This window comes from Eleutherodactylus coqui, chromosome 5, assembly GCF_035609145.1.
Source record: "Eleutherodactylus coqui strain aEleCoq1 chromosome 5, aEleCoq1.hap1, whole genome shotgun sequence".
Classification (NCBI taxonomy): Eukaryota; Metazoa; Chordata; class Amphibia; order Anura; family Eleutherodactylidae; genus Eleutherodactylus; species Eleutherodactylus coqui.
In genome coordinates this window covers 143,615,892-143,634,362 of record NC_089841.1, presented here as the reverse complement: position 1 = coordinate 143,634,362, position 18,471 = coordinate 143,615,892, and the positions used below count along the sequence as shown (strand labels likewise).

The 18,471-nt window shown below is 42.7% G+C and overlaps 1 protein-coding gene across 4 annotated transcripts in view; it reads left to right on the top strand.

The window, feature by feature from the left end:
* The first annotated feature begins 337 nt into the window (after positions 1-337).
* Positions 338-18,471, top strand: part of PITPNM2 (phosphatidylinositol transfer protein membrane associated 2) — a 286,382-nt gene continuing 268,248 nt past the window's right edge. For all 4 annotated transcript variants that reach the window (XM_066603332.1, XM_066603333.1, XM_066603334.1 and 1 more), the window contains exon 1: positions 338-638. The gene's annotated coding sequence lies outside the window, so the exon portion shown is untranslated. The remainder of the gene's footprint in view (positions 639-18,471) is intronic.

Here is an 18,471-nt window from a genome sequence, read left to right as displayed (position 1 = left end):
TTAGGTAAAGCGAAAGCTGCGCTGTGATTGGTTGCTAGGGGCAACAAAGACAGGTCTAGACCGCTGTCACGAGAGAGTGCTGTCGGCCTACTTCTCTGTGTAGGACTATTATGCTTATCTGCACGGCAAAACCTCTGGTTCAAAAAAAAAAACAAGATACCCGTTGCAACTCAATGTATCTCCAATAGATGGCGAGCTAAACAATCTTTGCAGTGCGGTTGGTTGTCCAGCAGGCGGCTCTGTAAGTCCACTGTGGCCGCGGTGCCGAGCACCCCTCCCCAGCCTCAGTGAGGGAATGTGATGCAGCCTCTGTGTCAGCACTGTGGGCCAGGCTTCCTATTCATACCGAAGCTGTCAAACCAGTCCCCCGTGTCCGAATAAACCGCGCTCCGTCTCCCAAAATACGGCGACGGGGGGTCGGTAGCTCGAGCTGTGTCACTGCGCTGCCATGAGAGCGCCCCCCGGCAGGAGGGGGCGTACAATGCTGGAGGCCGGCGGTGTGTAGCTGGTGCTGCGGGATGGGGTGCACGGATTTCCCGGGGGTGTTCTCGCCGTGTTTGCACTGAGAGCTGCACGGTGTAGGCCTGTGTGTGAGCGGACACAGCGGACGAGACGGGCGCCCACCGACAGCTACTAAGGTAGGTGCATCCCCGCTGTACATCGCCGCCAGCACAGGACTAATGCTCCGCACATCCTAGGTGTAAACATCATGCCAGGGGGAGCAGCACTGGCATCACTGCCATTACCTAACCTGGTATGTGCCATCCAATCCTCCAGACCCGTCTATGATATTAGGCGAGCTCCCATATGTCTCCCTGCGTGGAGATCCATATAGATGCTGCTAGCCCATGTAGTAATGCCATTAGGGCTTTACATATGTAATCCACATTACAGGCTAGGATTCCCTAGATTAGGCTATTGCACCGAGGTGCACGGAGTTCTATAGGATATGAGCCGTGCTCCACAAAGCCCATCGAATGGAGTATTTTATAGCTTCTCCGCATAATGTAAAGCCTGCGGCCGTCTAGACATCTTGTATTATCACCCATTCTTATATGGTGCCAACATAGTCCTCTCTGCTGTGCAGGGGGTTGTGAGGATATATAGGTGACATTTCCATCATCAGCAGCCGTAGATTAATAACCCATATGCTATAGATTATAGTTCGCTCCATAGATGTCACTAAACTCCTGATTTCAGTGTTGTAGTTTTCCTTTTATGGTTTTAATATGTTCAAAAATGGAAGTAAATAAACCTGCCAGTGGGAATGAAGACCTGGATTCCCCATCCTCGCTCTTTCGGCTGCAGTGGTATAAGCAGAATGTCGGTCAGCTTCTCATCCTGGAATTCTTGGGCTATATGGCTCCTATGGTATATGTACAGCCGTGTTAAAGGGCTGATTGGAATATATTTGGATGGTTTTTATGGCTGGCATGAATCCAGTAAGAGGCGTAATGGTCAGCTGGATGTAGGGCCGTGTTCAGGATTATGGCACGGTGTAGGTGCTCGGCTATATGGCTCCGATGACATCTATGGAGCATCCTGTAAAGGGCTGATTACAATATGCTTCCTGATTGGAATGGGTTTTAGATTTTTTTTTCTCCCAAGTTTTTTATGGCTGGCATGAATCTAGTAAGAGATGTAATGGTCAGATGGATGTAGGGCCGTGTTCAGGATTATGGCACGGTGTGGATTCAACACCTAAGGCTCCGTCACACCAGCGAGCGTGATATCACCTTTTAGTTCATGAGATGTTTGTTTGAGCGTCAACTATGCTTTTTCCTGAAAAATAATCCCGCATTGCATCGCAGCCGCTTACGATTTTCTGGCACGATAGACAATCGCAGTTGCTAATGTTAAAAATGCATCGCACAAACCTCACAAGTTCGTGCGTTGTGATAAATCGGAGGCTGCATAGGAAAACAATAGAAAAAATATAAAAATGCAGAAAGATACGGCAATCAGCGATTTCTGAATCTCGCAACATCGGATGAGAGAAAACATCGCAGATGGAAATGAAGTCATTGAAAAGCATGGGTTTCATAATTCAGCAATCTCTCACATCGCTGAAAAATCGTGCGATTTTTCTCAACAGTGCGTAGGAGCTCTATGGCTGGGTTCACACGGGGCGCAAATCCTGTGGAGTGACCACACGGAAATAGCACAAGATTTCCGTGGCAGAAATGCAGCTTCAAAACTCGCACCGTTCGGCGCAGGTTTTAAAGCGGCTTTGCCGCCTGCATTCTGCTGCGGCTGTCTCCCCCCATAGAGAGGCTGCAGCAGAGAGGGCGATATAATTGACATACGGCTTTGAATTCCGTGCGGCATGTCAGTTTCATCGCGGCTTGGCCGCAGCGTGCGGATAAGATTTATGCAAATATCATCCACTTTGCTGCTTTATCTTGGGATAAAAATTGTCATCGGAATTTCCGTGCAGAAAGTCAGCACGGAAATTGCGCTGCAATTCCGGCCCGTGTGAACCCAGCCTGAGGATGCTTCTACACGGTGCGAAAAATTGTTCGAATGATGACAGCCATTTGCTTTGAAATGCTGCCAGTTCACACACACAGATAAATATTATTTTTTGTCAATCGCTCATTCAAGGAATGGGAACGACTGAACGATCGCTTTTTGCACGTAACGAATTGTAAACGACTGAATAATGATCTTTATGCCTGCATAAAAAGATCGGCGAACAATAAGCGAATGAGTTATCCTTAACTGATGTATACGCTGAATGATAACTTAAATTTCGCTTGATCCCCTGAATGATAATCCTTCAGCATAAAAGGGCCCTAAATCTGACTGGTTTTGCGAACGTTCAATGACTGATATAAGTGAATACGATATTTTTATACGGAAAAAAGCAGCGCAGATTAATGATGGCGCAGGGTTTTATAATCCACAACATGTTCATTATTGCTACATATTCCTCATGGAAAAGCCACAATTTAGCCCCATTAAATTATGGCGCCCATCCGTGTGGCTTCACTGGTAGATCCGGGGCAGAATTCTAAAATTAACATTAGGATTTCTACTGTGGATTGTTTGCAAAATCCACATTGGATTTGCCGTAAGCAAGTGTGATGTGAGTGAGCGCAGCCGTATAGTAGATCGCTGTAAATGGGTTATTTGTCGTCTATATTATACAGCTGTCTAATATTCTGATATCACATAGGAAGATTGGCATTACGTAAATAATTCAAGAATTCCCCGTTTGTTCGATGGGTTTACAATTTGATTAGTTTGTCAATTGTGTTATGAGCCGTGGATCAGCGTGGTTGGACATTCAGCCTGTTGCTACAAGCAGAACTAGTGGCATTCATGAATAGTGGGTAAGGTATTTTGAGGGTAGTAATCACTGGGTGTTCATGGGATGCGCGTTAAGCAGGAGGCCTGACAGGACCCCCAGGTAGAAGCTTGGCTATGCATGTTATGGCTTTATCAACTGAGGAGGCTGTACAGGATAAAGAACTAAAGTCTGGCATTTCCATTTATCCCTCCGCCAGAAAAATTAGCCGATTCAGTTTACCTTTTTTTCCCTCAGACTAGCAAGACAGAGCCCATAGCAACCAATCACAGCGCAGCTTTCTTTTTACCTCAGCAGTATATGAAATGGCAACCAATCACAGCAAAGCTTTCATTTTATCTCAGTCGTATAAGAAATGGCAACCAATCACAGTGCAGCTTTCATTTTACGGCAGCAACATAAGAAATGGCAACCGATCACAGCACAGTTTTTATTTTACTTCAGCAGCATAAGAAATGGCAACCAATCACAGCGCAGCTTTCACTTTACCTCGGCAGTATAAGAAATGGCAACCAATCACAGCGCAGCTTTCACTTTACCTCGGCAGCATAAGAAAGGCAACCAATCACAGCGCAGCTTTCGCTTTACCTCAGCAGCATAGGAAATGGCAACCAATCACAGCGCAGCTTTCACTTTACCTTAGCAGTATAGGAAATGGCAACCAATCACAGCGCAGCTTACATTTTACCTCAGCAGTATACGGCCACTCTCACACAGGCGTTTTTTTCTGTGTTTAGCGCTGCATTTTCAGTGCAGGGCTAACCGCTGTCCATCACTATTATTTGTTTTAATGGGGCTTCTCGGACAAGCGTTAAGATGCGTTTTTCAAGCGCTGTCTGTTCTATTTTCATGCATTTCTGCGTTTTAAAACGTGATGCTTTACCCATTGATATGAATGGGGTAGAATGTGGTTACCGTGTTTGACTGAGTTTTCTAGTTCTGGCATTATCAGCTTGCTTGCCTGCCTTTATAACTGTGCTGGAAACGCAGTCGAACGCTGTCAAAAACACATGTCAGCGCAGCTGGAAATGCAGTGAACACTGCATTTAAAAAAAACTGCGTTTTTACAAGCGCATGTATGAGAGTGGCCTAAGAAATGGCAACCAATCACAGCGCAGCTTTCATTTTACCAGAGCAGTTTCAGAAAAGAAAGCTGAGCTGGGATTGGTTGCTATGGGCAACAAAGGCAGTTTGTTTGTCTGAGACAGTTGTGATAAACAAGCCCGTGTCTTTAATTGCTTTAGGCTTGGATTTATTATGGAAGAAGATGAGTATAAACTTGTTCTTTGTGCTCCTCTGAAGCCTGTAGACTCACAGCGCAGGCTGATATCTAATGACCTGGAGCAGCAGAACTGTTGATGGATGTCTGGTGTCCTTCCAGCAGTCTCACCACAGTGCTGAGGGTCATGAGGAAGTGTCCACGATTATTCAGTAAATACCGCATTCTCTTGGGAGATACTGACACTTGCTTAAACAACCACCGCTGGCAGAGGCTGACCGACAAGTGAAGCACAAGTCCGATGTATTATGTGTTTGGACACTTCTCTCCCTCCATGACAGCGCTGAAAATGATCTAGATAATAGAAGAGGTGTGGCCAAGAGGCACCATAAACTTCTTTTAAATGGACGCTGATCAAAATATTGGTGTCAAGTACAGCAGCCCAGCATTAGTGTAAGCGAAATGTGCTTCACATGTATAGCAGTCCAAGTGCTCGTCCCACTTACAAAAAAACAACGTAGCGGCTATCGCGGGCTTCCCGGTCTGTATGGAAAGTAGAAATCAGGTGAGCGCCGCAGCATTACCGCCCATCCTCCTGGCATTAGTGCCTACATCCTGGGCACCATGACGCCAGAAGCTCAAAATGGGGACGCTATAGGCTGTGATTGCCTATAGTGGTCACCTGACTTCTCTTGTCAGTGCAGATCAGAAGGGCTGCCTCAGTTGCTGCGCTGTTTATCGTAGGAAGAAGAGTTATTTCATTCCATGGCCACCTGTTTAAAATAATTTATTAAAGTGTGCCAACCCGTTTAAGCCATTCTGATAAACGTGACACAGATTACATTTGTTTAGTCACCTACATTGCTGGAAGCCATGATGCAGTCCTGTCGGGGTGTGATAGACCTCGTTGCCTTCTAATATGGGGGCAGATATATAAGTGTAAATGGAGACGGGCTAAGGCCTCATGCCTACTTGCACGCACGGATGCCACTGCTGAAACCCGCAGTGAAATCCGTGCCTGCCCGGATTTTTATTTTAGCTCCTGCTCTCCCGCGTATCCTTGTTGGTCCAGAGGAAGGCAAAAAAAACCCAACAAGTCAACTTGGCTGAGAATTGCACAAAATGTGTGCATTATTCGCGCCCGGGTATATACATCCATAGACTTTTACAGATTTTGCTTTTACCACGCTCGACAAATGTGTAGTTACCCATGACCTTATAAAAATACCTTAAAGTTGTTTTCTAAATTTAGTTCATTTGCAGTATATCATTGAGACATGTCAGAAAATAACACTTTGGCCGGCTGCCCCCCAGAGACCCCAAACTTACCTGCGGATCCGGTGTCCTTGCTCCCGCATGACGCTTCGGCGTGACGCGCCGGCCACGTCACGTGACACGCCCACCGCACCACATGACGCGGCCGGCCGTGTCACATGACGCGCCTGCTACGTCATATGATACGGCGGCGGTAGACGGAGAGGCGATTTACAGCGGAAGATAGCGTGAACGGATGGCTTCCAATAGAGCATGCCACGTGTGAGGACGGGAGATTTTACGGTGCGGAATTCCGCGGTGGAATTCCGCACCGTAGGCATTGTGCTATTAGGTTCAATAGAACCTAATAGCTGCGGGCAACGTGGCGGAAATCCGTCCGTGGGAAGGAGGCCTTAAGGCCTGTGCCCAGCTGGCATCCATGCGTACCTGTTATTACTTCTTCTCTTCTGTACTACGGATGGCCCACGCAGGTTGCCATTGGACATGCGCAGTACCAATTTTTTTTTTAATCCCTGCTTTTCCAGCGGAACCAGTGACCTTCCATAACATGCTATAGAAGGTATTTGCTGCAGAATCCGGAGGCGGACACCCGCTGCAGATTCCACAATGCAAATCCGGTTGTATGCAGCCGACCTTACACTGTATGACTCCAAAACATAGATATTTTAATACTTTATAATGTGCCTACATTTTATCTGCCTTTTTTTTGGAAATTTCTACTAAAATAGTTCACATGAACCATTAATTTGGTTTAGAACTTATTGAAACTGGTACAGTTATGGGGTGTCCCCCACCCTTGGGCTCCCACTTACAACTTTAGATCAAGGTTCACATCTGCTCTTGCATTTATATTTTGTTATAGGAGCATCAAAATAAAAATAATGGTAATGCGGGATCAGTCATATGATGGTCACCAAGCTGACCAGACAGACCCCATCGACTGGAGTAAAGGTCCATCGTTTCACAAGAAAAAATAGCGCAGTATCATATGCTATTTTTTTCGCCTTTTTTGACTGAATCTGCTGCAGTGGCTCCTGACGAAGCCTTCTATGCGGTTGTGAGAGTGTTTCCAGAGCCTATGGATCTGCCCATAAGAACTTCACTAATTAAACTGATAATGAAACCTAACTTGTTGATTTAGGAATTGGTCTGGAAATCATTGGAACTCTGGAAGTGAAGAAGTAAGCCAGCACTATTATATGAAAGCCAGTTGCTTTTCCTTTCCAGACCCAGTATGTTTTAATCAGAGTTGGCATAGTAACAAAGGCAGAGGTCTCTGAGGGCCCTTTTACACGGCACGATTATTGTGCCAATAATTGTTAGATGGACTGATTTGCATGCTAATTGTTAGGTGTGAATGCATGTTGCAAGTGATCAGTGATAAATCACTATCATTCACTTGCTGCATGCATTCATGAAAGATCCAATCAGTGATCTTACTGATTGGATCTTTCATTCAGACCTAAAAGTCATTGTCCGTTGCAAATCCTTCCAAGTAAACGCCTGGCTAGGAAGCAGTGGCAGACGGGTGACTAGAGGAAGGTTATGTTCCCATGAGCGATCAAAGCTTCCCAATTATAGTTCAGTGTAAACACGTGCCAAGTGAACGATATACTATTGCTACGTCCCCGTGGGTTGCCTACTGCAGTGATAACACAGTGTCTAAAAGGGAAATCTGCTTTTTCCTTGAAGCGACTATCTGGTCCTGGAGAAACAAAGATGGCTGAACCATTTCTCTGTCTACCTGATGCACATTGTGCATTATCATGCATCAATAGCCTAAAGGCTGCTTTACATGGGCTGATGATCGCTCAAAGGACAGTTTGAGTGACAGCTTTGAGCGATCATTTTGTATAAACTATCAAATAGCTACTTTAATACCAATTTGGTGTGCAAATGAAGCCTTCCCTGAATGCAGTTAATAGCCCGAGGGATATTATCTGTGCTCAGATCCTTTTTTCTCCACGGGGAAACAATGCTATCAGCACTCCCCGTGGAGAACGACTGATAAAAGTGAAGGACGATTTTTAGGTTAGCTTTAATTTAACAATCAGCTAACAGTGCCCGAAAAGCGGACGATGGGCGCACTTTTACACGCACCGATTATCGCAAAAACGATTGCAGATCAGCGACATTTTTTAAGTGCTCATCGGCTGGTGTAAATGGGCCTTTAGACACTATATGTGGTGGCCTGGACAGCGCTTCTAGTTGTCATGACCTGATTAACCTATATTGCTTCACAGATGGTGATAATGGAAGCAGTCACAGTGGTCTAGAAAGAGGAAACCCTGTCCCTGTACAGGGACATCAGATGAGAGCATGCATTGACTAAAAGCTGAGGAGCCAGGTGGGCCCGCAGGATAAATAATAGTGGAAGTGGGAAGAAAGAAAAATTCCTGCTCTCAGGGTAACCTCAGGAGGGAACACCTCGTCAAAAGGCAATACGTGGGTATGGTGAAGTGCAATAACTCATGAAATGAGGTGAGAAGACTTGTCAGTGATTACTTGAAAAAGTGAAGTTTTATTGAACAGGGCAAAGCAGTGCAACGCGTTTCGGAGCTCTCACATTCCACAATTCCTTTAATCTGTATTAAAAATCTACCATCCTGTGAGTATTTTGTACATTATATTTATTTGATATACCACCATCATGTGACATCCATGTTATAAAATGCATATCCTGATCAATTGATGATTTTAATATTTATAAAAATTATTTAATTATTAGAAACTGTTGTGTTACTGTAACATTGATTTTTACTAATGCACACTATTGTAATATTGCTGTACTTGCCGCAATAAACTTTCTATTTTTATTTTTTTAGCCTTTTTCTTCCTTTTACCCTTGTATTATCATGTGTATTCCTGGTTTTTATGTTCACCACTTTTCATACCGGTTATTATATCTTCCAATTCAGTCGTATTGTGCTTGAGAAAGGAGCCGTGAGAGCTCCGATACGCGTTGCACTACTTTGCCCTGTTCAATAAAACTCCACTTTTTCAAGTCACCACTGACAAGTCTTCTCACCTCATTTCATGAGTTATTGCACTTGACCATATCCACGTATGGCCTTTTGACAAGGTGTTACCCTGAGCGCAGGAAGTTCCACCTCCACTGCTATGACCCTACACACTGCTCTGACTGGCCAGCACTGCTCGTGGGCAGGGCCAATTAATCAAAGCAAAATATAATGTCTTAGACTGATGATGCATACTAATATACAGTGTGCATCAGACAGTCCGAGAAGCTGGTGCGGCCATTTTTGTTTCTCCAGGCCCAGAGGGTCGCTTTAAAGGGGTTTGTTCAGGACTGGAAGAAGAGGCAGCTGGTTTCCTAGAAACGGTCTATGGCCTGTGTTTGGTATAACAGTTTAGCTACATCCACTTAAATGGAGATGAGCTACAATAAATAGCAAATATAACCCATGTACAGATGTGGCACTGTTTCTAGAATAAGAGGAAACCCCTTTAAAAGGGTTTTCCAAGTAATTATTACATTGGTGGCGATAGGGATTGGGAATGCATTTTATATAAGGAGAAAAAAAGCCTTTCTGCTGCTGCGATGCCTCCCACCACACGCCTCAGTATTTTATTTACTTTAGCCACATTGGTCATTTAAGGAGCTAGCATGATAGGTTTACAGGACGTCACCAAGGCCAGATCATCTGGTGACATCACCTGACCGATGCCATGACACTGGAGAGCCGAAGCGCCACAATGAGTATATTACTTTTTATATAGTTTTGGGCACGGAGACCAGAGAATTTTAGTTGGGAAAGCCCTTCAAGGACCTCTTATATGGTGTAATATTGGCCGAATGATCATTTGTATGAGTGTTCGTACGGAGTAAACAAACCAAGTGATAATATATCAAAAGGCAATCATTTTACTTGGCCCCTATAAAAACACCCTTATGTGAATACGTATTTGACGGGTGAAATGCATGAAACAAGCCTAAATATGTTACTAAAATGAGAGAGATGTAAAATCACTATTAATCAACTTGAAAAGTACATACAAGTATAGTAAAGTAGTTATTACATGTTTCTTCATAGTCACTTAAGCACTGTATGCACATGCCCTTGGGAATTGCTGGTATAATTATTTTTTTGCATAAGTAAAAGGGAACTGTGATTCTCCAGATGCTGTTTAACCCCTTTAGGCCTCTTTCACACGGGTTACAAAACGCATGTATGTGAAGCCCATGGTTTCCAATGGGTTCTTTCACATGAGATGTTTTGTAGCCTGAAAGAACCTATTGGAAACCATAAACATCACATACATGCGTGTTGTAGCAATGATTTTGTAGCCCGTGGGAATCAGGCCCAAGGATCAGGAAGTGTTCACTTTTTTTCTTTTTTTCCCAAACATTCATAAGCCAGGACTTTTTTCTTTCTTTCTAATTTTTCCTTCATCATAGCTGTATACGGGCTTGTTTTTTTGGCAGGATGCGTTGTATTTTTTTTAATAATACCATATAATATTAATACATTGCCATTTTGATATTCTGTTGTTTTTTTTTCCGGTGTTTTCCGTACAGTATAACTTAAGTGATATTTTAATAGTTTGGACTTTTTGTAAACATGGAGATACCAAGTATGTGAGTTTTTTTCATTGTTTAGATTTTTATGGGAAAAGGTTGTTGTTTTAACATTTTTTATTTTTACTATAAAAAAAGCTATTAAGTCTTTTTTCTGCATTTTTTTAAGTCCCCCATAGGAAATTTGAAGTTGCAGTCACTTGATCCATCTACTACAATACCTTACTATTGCAATCTATAGTAATTTTCAATAGTAAGTTTCACTAGGTTCCGGGCTGCTATGTTAGCCCATTGGCACACCCCAATTGCGTCCCAGAGGGGAACATTCGTCTGGCTGGCTGTTTAGCAGCATGGTCAGTTCTCAATAGTTAACTGCCACAATTGGAGCCAACTCTGATTGTGGTAGTTGCCGGCAGCATAAATGAGCAGATGCACATTTATTTTATACTGATGCAATCACCAAATAACTTGTTGCCTTGTGCTAGTTTAGTACAAATATATTACAAGTCTGTGCATATATATCAGGCTAAAGGCTTTTTCACATCAACGCTTTGATTTCTATTTTGGATTGATCAATTATTATTACTTTTTTATGAAAGTGAGATATATATATATATATATATATATATATATATTAGAGATGAGCGAGCATACTCGCTAAGGACAATTGCTCGATCGAGCATTGTCCTTAGCGAGTATTTCCCCGCTCGGGAGAAAAGGTTCGGCTGCCGGCGCGGGTGAGAGGCGAGTTGCGACAGCTCCCCGCCCGGCAATCGAGCAATTGCCCTTAGTGAGTATACTCACTTATCTCTGAAATATATATATATATATATATGTATGTATAATCTATCTATCTCATAGATTCCTTTTTTAGATGTTTCTGGTTGACAGATCCGTTAAAGGGGTTGTCTCGCGAAAGCAAGTGGGGTTATACACTTCTGTATGGCCATATTAATGCACTTTGTAATATACATCGCGCATTAAATATGAGCCATACAGAAGTTATTCACTTACCTGCTCCGTTGCTGGCATCCCCGTTGCCATGGCTCCGTCTAACTTCGGTGTCTTCTTGCTTTTTTAGACGCGCTTGCGCAGATCTATCTTCTCCATTCGGCTCGGCTCAGCATCACCGGCATTTTGGCTCCGCCCCCTTGTATGCATCATCGCGAAGCTCCGCCCCGTCACATGTGCCGATTCCAGCCTCTGATTGGCTGGAATCGGCACATGTGACGGGGGCGGAGCTTCGCGATGATGCGTACAAGGGGGCGGAGCCAAAATGCCGGTGATGCTGAGCCGAGCCGAATGGAGAAGATAGATCTGCGCAAGCGCGTCTAAAAAAGCAAGAAGACACCGAAGTTAGACGGAGCCATGGCAACGGGGACGCCAGCAACGGAGCAGGTAAGTGAATAACTTCTGTATGGCTCATATTTAATGCACGATGTATATTACAAAGTGCATTAATATGGCCATACAGAAGTACTTAACCCCACTTGCTTTCGCGAGACAACCCCTTTAAATCTATCTGCAGTGGAACATGAAGATTATTTTTTTGTTCTGTAGATAGTCAATAAACAGGGTAAAATAAAATATCTTAAATATGTAGCATATGTATAAATATATCCTAATCTATGAGGAAAATGTCACACTGCATCACAGAATGACACATATTAGCGATGACTGATACACATGTGCCTGAAAATGTCACCGAATCTTTTACGCATATGTGCACAATGACTAATTTTTGAAAGTACCAAAAGAAAACCAGACTTATACATTAAGCTAAAGGGGTTTCCCACCAGTATCTTAGCAATATGCACCTGCTGAATAGACCCCTTCGCAATTTTTCCCTGCATCAATTTTTTTTACAACCCCCATGTGTCTAAAATGAAGACCTTCTGCAATGGTGCTTGATTTCCTGTCATTTTGTTTCTGCAGCTCTTATGCGGACCTTTGTGTTGCCTTGAAAAAAGAAAACCATCTTTATGTAGTCTGATCCTGCATTCATACTCCCTTTTAGGGACTCGTTCTCACATTGTATGCGCAAAACGCTGCGTGGATGATGCAGTGTTTTACTGCCATAGGAGCCAGCTGTCACAGCGTATGGCAGCTATTGTGCACTGCACATGGCGGTGTATCTCGCGCACGGTGTCAGTGCGCAATGTGACTAATTTTGTTTTTGCTTTGTTTTTTAAACTCCTCACTTTGTCTCAATGTATTGCATATTGACAGCGTTAAATACGTAACCCATGGAAAACAATAGGGCTGTACACGCGTAATACATGGTGAAATAGAACATACTGCATTCTTTTTCACATGCGTATTACCAACAAAGTATATATGCTAATGTGAATGGACCAATGAAAATAAATGTACTTTCATTAACTCCTTTCACCGGTGAAATCATGTCCGTGGGGATGAGCCCCAACTGTCTTCTACTTCTTGTTTATGTATCTATGTAGGGGGCAGTATAGGAAATACATAAGGGAGCATGACTGCAGGAGTAGACTAAACATTTGCTTTCTGTTACCAGGATGACACGTATTGTAGGTCTGCATAGTCGCAGTAGAAACAGGATTTTTTATTTTATTAAGATCTCTTGCTTTTAATCTCTTTGTTTAACTTTTCATTTTAGATTGGAGCAACAAAAAAAACTGGCCATACATTGTATCCAATCAATCCTACACATAAGGATTAAGCGCTGCGGAATAATTTGGCGCTATACAAATAAAGATTATTATTATATTATTATTATAAGGACTTCAGGGAGATTTACCAAATTGCTACTCCAGCCAAAACACATTTTGTCATCACTGCACCCCTCTCTGTCACACTCTCTACATCTGCTGTGCATATTGTACTCACTTGCATGTATCAGACACCATCTTTATTTTTAGAGTTCTCCCTGTTTCCTTTTTTTTTTTTTTGCTGTGCTATCACTCTCAGCCTGCTGTGAGTAGTGTGTAATTATCTTTACCCTATATATTCTTCTAAGTATTCTTATTCTTTAACCCTTTCCAATCCACTGTCTGACGTCTAAAGACATTCTGATTGAAGGTTGTACAGCTCCGATGTCAGAAGATGTCCGGCAGGGTATTCTTATTGTATATTACTGGCCGCTCTGTTGTCAAGCACCTCTCCAGCATGTCCCATACCCCAGTACTGGCTCTAGCCAGCAGGTGGTGCCACTGTATAATGGCAGAAAGAGAGAGCCCCCTAGGAAACCCTGAATCCAAAATTGGTTTGCAAAGGGTTATGCTTAGTGATTGTGGATGAACTGTCATCTCCTTCATTATAATGAACGGTGTAACAGGAGCCTCTAATCCTCATCAGTAACTGTGCTAGAAGTTTCTGTATTTTCTGGAGAGCCTGTATGATAGTCATTACAGTTTTATCATACAGGAATTGTGCTGATTGAAATGGTGATTCCTGGAGAAAACAGACAGACAGGAAATTTCCAGGTAGACATAAAGAGATCACATGACTCAACTGAAGAGAAGTAATCCAGGAATTTTTAGATTAAAATAATCAAGGTAATACTAGCTGATTTATATACATCGGGGACTGGTTACAGTGGTGCGTGAAAGTCTGTGAACCCTGTCCGAATTTTCCTTATTTATTCTTATTTGACCTAAATGACATGAGATTTTCACACAAGTCGTTAAAGTAGATAAAAAGAACTAAGTCCAAATAATGAGTCAAAAATATTACACTTGGTCATTTCTTTGAGGGAAATAATCCAATATCACATGTCTGTGGGTGACAAAAGTATGTGAACCTTTGCTTTTAGTATCTGGTGTGAGCCCCTTGGGCAGCAGTAACTGCATTTAAATGTTTCCGGCAATTGTTGATTAGTCCTGCACATCAGTTTGGAGGAATTTTAGCCCATCCCTCCTCACAAAACAGCTTCGACTCTGTTATGTTAGTGGCTTTCCTCCCAGGAACTTCTCGCTTCAGATCCTTCCTTCCACATTTGTGTAGGATTAAGGTCAGGACTTTGACTTGGCCATTCCAAAACTTTCACCTTCTTCTTTCACCATTCTTTTGTGAAATGACTTGTGTGCTTTGGGTTGTTATCTTGCTGTATGACCCAGGTGGTCTTAAGATTCAGCTCATGGACAGATGTCCTGACATTTTCCTTTAAAATTTGCTGATATAATTCAGAATTCATTGTTCCATCAATAATGGCAAGCCATCCTGGCCCAGGTGTAGCAAAACGGGCCAACCATGATACTACCACCACTGTTAGAACGTTCTATGTTGGTATTGTGCATCTACAAAACATTGTCACAATAGCCTTTTGGCTTGGCCACGTAATCTTTCCCAAACTGCAAATGGGCAGCAATGTTCATTTTGAAAAGTAGTGGCTCTCCTATGATGTGAAAGGAGGGCCCCTGGGTGGTGCTGGGGCCCTCTTCTAGGTTTGAGAATGCCTCCTGGTTACAGTCAAGAATCGCCTCTGTGTGCTGACTCTAAAATCACACGGGTTACAGCCTCTGGGTACCCGGGTAGTCACAGACATCTGGGGCAGAAACTTTGTTGATCCCAATGGTTTGGGGATACCCCTCAACTTGAAAATCATCTACTTTATCTTCCTCTTACAGGCTGTAGGCCATGCCATAGGGCCTGTTACAGCACACAGCTGGCAGCCACATCCTCACTGCAACAACCTCTGGTGTGAACTAGGCTCCAGATGTCTTAGTAAGCTCAAGGACCTACTATGATGTCCCACCCCTTGTGACCCACCGCAGCCAATAACAGACTAGATTATTACACTATATGGGCAGTCTTAAAACTGTTACATTATAATACCACCAGAGGTCACAATTATACAACAAATGGCAGAAATACAATTGTATAAACAGGAATACATGAGAGAACATAACAGGCATTGTATATAACACTGTGATATGCTTACTAACTCATCCACATGGCATACCCCTCACACATGCTCATCATTCTTGCTCAGTGGACTCATAAACATTAGCTAATGTGAGAATGATCTGTAGTCTTCAGAGGTCACCTTGGGTTCCTTTGTGACCTTGCAGACTATAATAATAATCTTTATTTGTATAGCGCCAACTTATTCTGCAGCGCTTTCAAAAACATAGCGGGAACATGGACGATACAACAATAATAGGTAGTGATCAATTAGGAATGAGGGGGGAGACTATTATATGCCTTGCTCCTGCGTGATCTTTGTTGGTTGACCACTCCTGGGAGGGTAATAATGGTCTTGAATTTCCAACATTTGTACACAATCTGACACTGAATTAGTGGAGTCCAAACTTTTTAGAGATCAATATCTCTTCTTCTGAGGTTCTCAGAAATCAATTCTGTTCGTGCCAGGATACACGTCCAGGTTGTCCATTCAGGCTGGACTCACACGAGTGTTTTGTAAAACTATGTGATTTACCGCTGTGTTAGCCGGCCTATCACTGCATATGGCAACGCTTTTTCACTGCACATGACAGTGTATCTCGCGCACGCCATCATGCGCAGTGAAATTTTTTTTTACTTCCTGTTCGGTTCTTAGCGATGTTGCGTCTAAACGCTTCAAGTACGCAATGTAATTACGTATGTACAGCGTTTGTGACCATAGAGAACAATAGGGCTCTGATGCGCATAATACGCGGTTGAATAGAACATGCTGTGTTCTTTTTTACAAGCGCATTATATGTAATGTATATACTGTAGGTGAGTGTGAATCGATCAATGAGAATCAATATACTTTCATTGACTCCATTCACCGCGTATTACGCCGGAGTAATGCACTATTAAATTAAGCCTGTGTGAGTCTGCCCTTACACCTGATTGTAATCCCATTGATTGAAAACATCTGACTCTAATTTCACCTGCAAATTATGTTAATCTGTTAATACTTTAGTTTCACATACTTTTGCCTCACAGACATGAGATATTGGATCATTTTCTTCAATAAATACATGACCAAGTGTAATATTTTTGACTCGTTTGTTTGATTTTGTGCTCTTTATCTACTTTTAGGGCTAATGCCCACGGACGGATTATCGCTACGGAATTCACGGCCAGATGCCCGCCGCAAATTCCACAGCAATAACCGTCCATAGACACTCTGTGGTAAATGATTCTCCCCTACCCACAAGCGGAAATCAACAGCGTTTTTTTTTACGCTCGCGGGGGAGAATCGCAGCATGTTCTAATTTGTGTAATTAAAAAAACGCACGGATGGCTTCCATTGCAGTGGAAACTGTCCGTCCCGCGATGCTTCCGCTGTGAACACAGCAGAAGTATCGCGGGAAATCGCATTACCAACCAGCACTGCACATGCGCACCAGCTGGCCGGCAGAGACTCTTGCCGCTGATCTGGAGAGGTGAGTATAGGGTCTCTGGGGGGCGCCGGCTCTAATTCTGCTGTGATATTTCGCAGTTGGAATCCGGCCTGGCCATGGGCATCAGGCCTTAGATCTTGTGTGAAAAGATGTCTGATGTAGTTCTAGGTCAAATATAAGCAGAGATGAATGGTTCACAAACTTTTAGTCACTCTGTGCATAGTGAATGAAAAAAATTTCACTAGAGCAGCCCTTTAAACTTCCTGAAAGAAACTTTGATGCTTATAGCAACAATCACCGTCCAGCTATAATTGCTTATAGCACTCTTGAAAAGTTTAAAGCTGTGCTGTGATTGGTTGCTATGAGCAGCAGAGTTTCATGAACCTCCCTATAGATGTCATAAATAGTTGTAAAATCTTTTGCGTTTCACTGTATTTTTGATGGTTATACCTCCAACACCTTTATGTGAAATATGGATTGTATGGTGAAATTATATAAGTATGGTATGAACACGTTTCCGATACCAGAACACAACTTAATTTAGGAATCAGATAGTTTAAAGAAGATAAAAAATGACATTTTTGAGTACAGAGATTTTTGCTGACAAATGAAAAAAAAAAAGTTACTTCTAAGAATGCCTTCACATGCGGCAGAAATACGTTGTATGTCAATAGGAGGATTTTGACGTGGGTTTTCTGCGGAATAACTGTGAATTTGCAAATTGTCTTCAGAATCCACCTTTTAGACATGTACATGTTGGTGCAGATTTTTCTGTGAAGTAATATTCCGCCACACATGAAAGTATCCGGACTAGGTTATGGCTTCTGAGTCTTCTAAGGCAAATTTAATATTATGTGATCTTCCTAATACGTTTATACTTGCCATAGCAATTGTTTTATATAGCTTTTTTATCTATTATTATGGCAGTGCTGTTCTCTGGCGAAAGCATCATTAACGCTGGTTATCTGCCTGATTCCGTGTTTGTGAGCATGATGTTCCAACCTTCCCCCAGCTGCAGAGATTTATACTAATGTTATAGAATTCTGATAACGGAGAGCAAACTTGCTATGAAGTGAATGTATATTTAGTCTACAATATTACGGTGTGGATTCATTGCTCGGTGGACATGACTGTTGTTTTTCAGTTCTTTGCACGTTCCTGATCTATTGTATGGTTCCCCTAATAAACCCTGGATAATATCCCATCGAGAGGATTTTTGCAATTATTCTTGATATTATTTGCTCAGCCAAGACTACTCTGGCAAACATTTGTCACAGCGCGATTAGCAAATATATCTGGGCAATTTGGCCAGTATCCGCATACACTGGCAGCTATTGCAATATATGTTGTGAAACAGGACTCATCGGGCAGACTAAGCCCAGGAAACCATATGTAAGTCTTGCAAGAAGACATACCTAACCAATAAGTTTGCTGTTTTCTTCTTACACCGCAGTATTGCATTATTCTTAAAGAATTGGATATACTCAGCAGATCTTTTTAGGAGATTTGGCTAATGGTGAGTCATAAAGCGAGGACTACATGATGATTTAAAGTCTAATTCCTGAGCTGGTTCGGGCGAGTAAATATCCTAAAAATGGATGTGGTCCCAAAATTTTTATACCTTTTCCAGACTCCACCAATTAAGCTGCCCGCACTTTACTTTAAACAGATTCAACGGGCGTTTTGCCGATTCGTGTGGGGTGGGAGGAGTAGCCATATTAGTTACTGGACCGTGTCGCGCACAAAATCTAATGGGGGAGTGGGACTCTCAGACCTCAAAATTTACTATTCGGCCGCGGTCCTCACCAGGTTGGTGGAT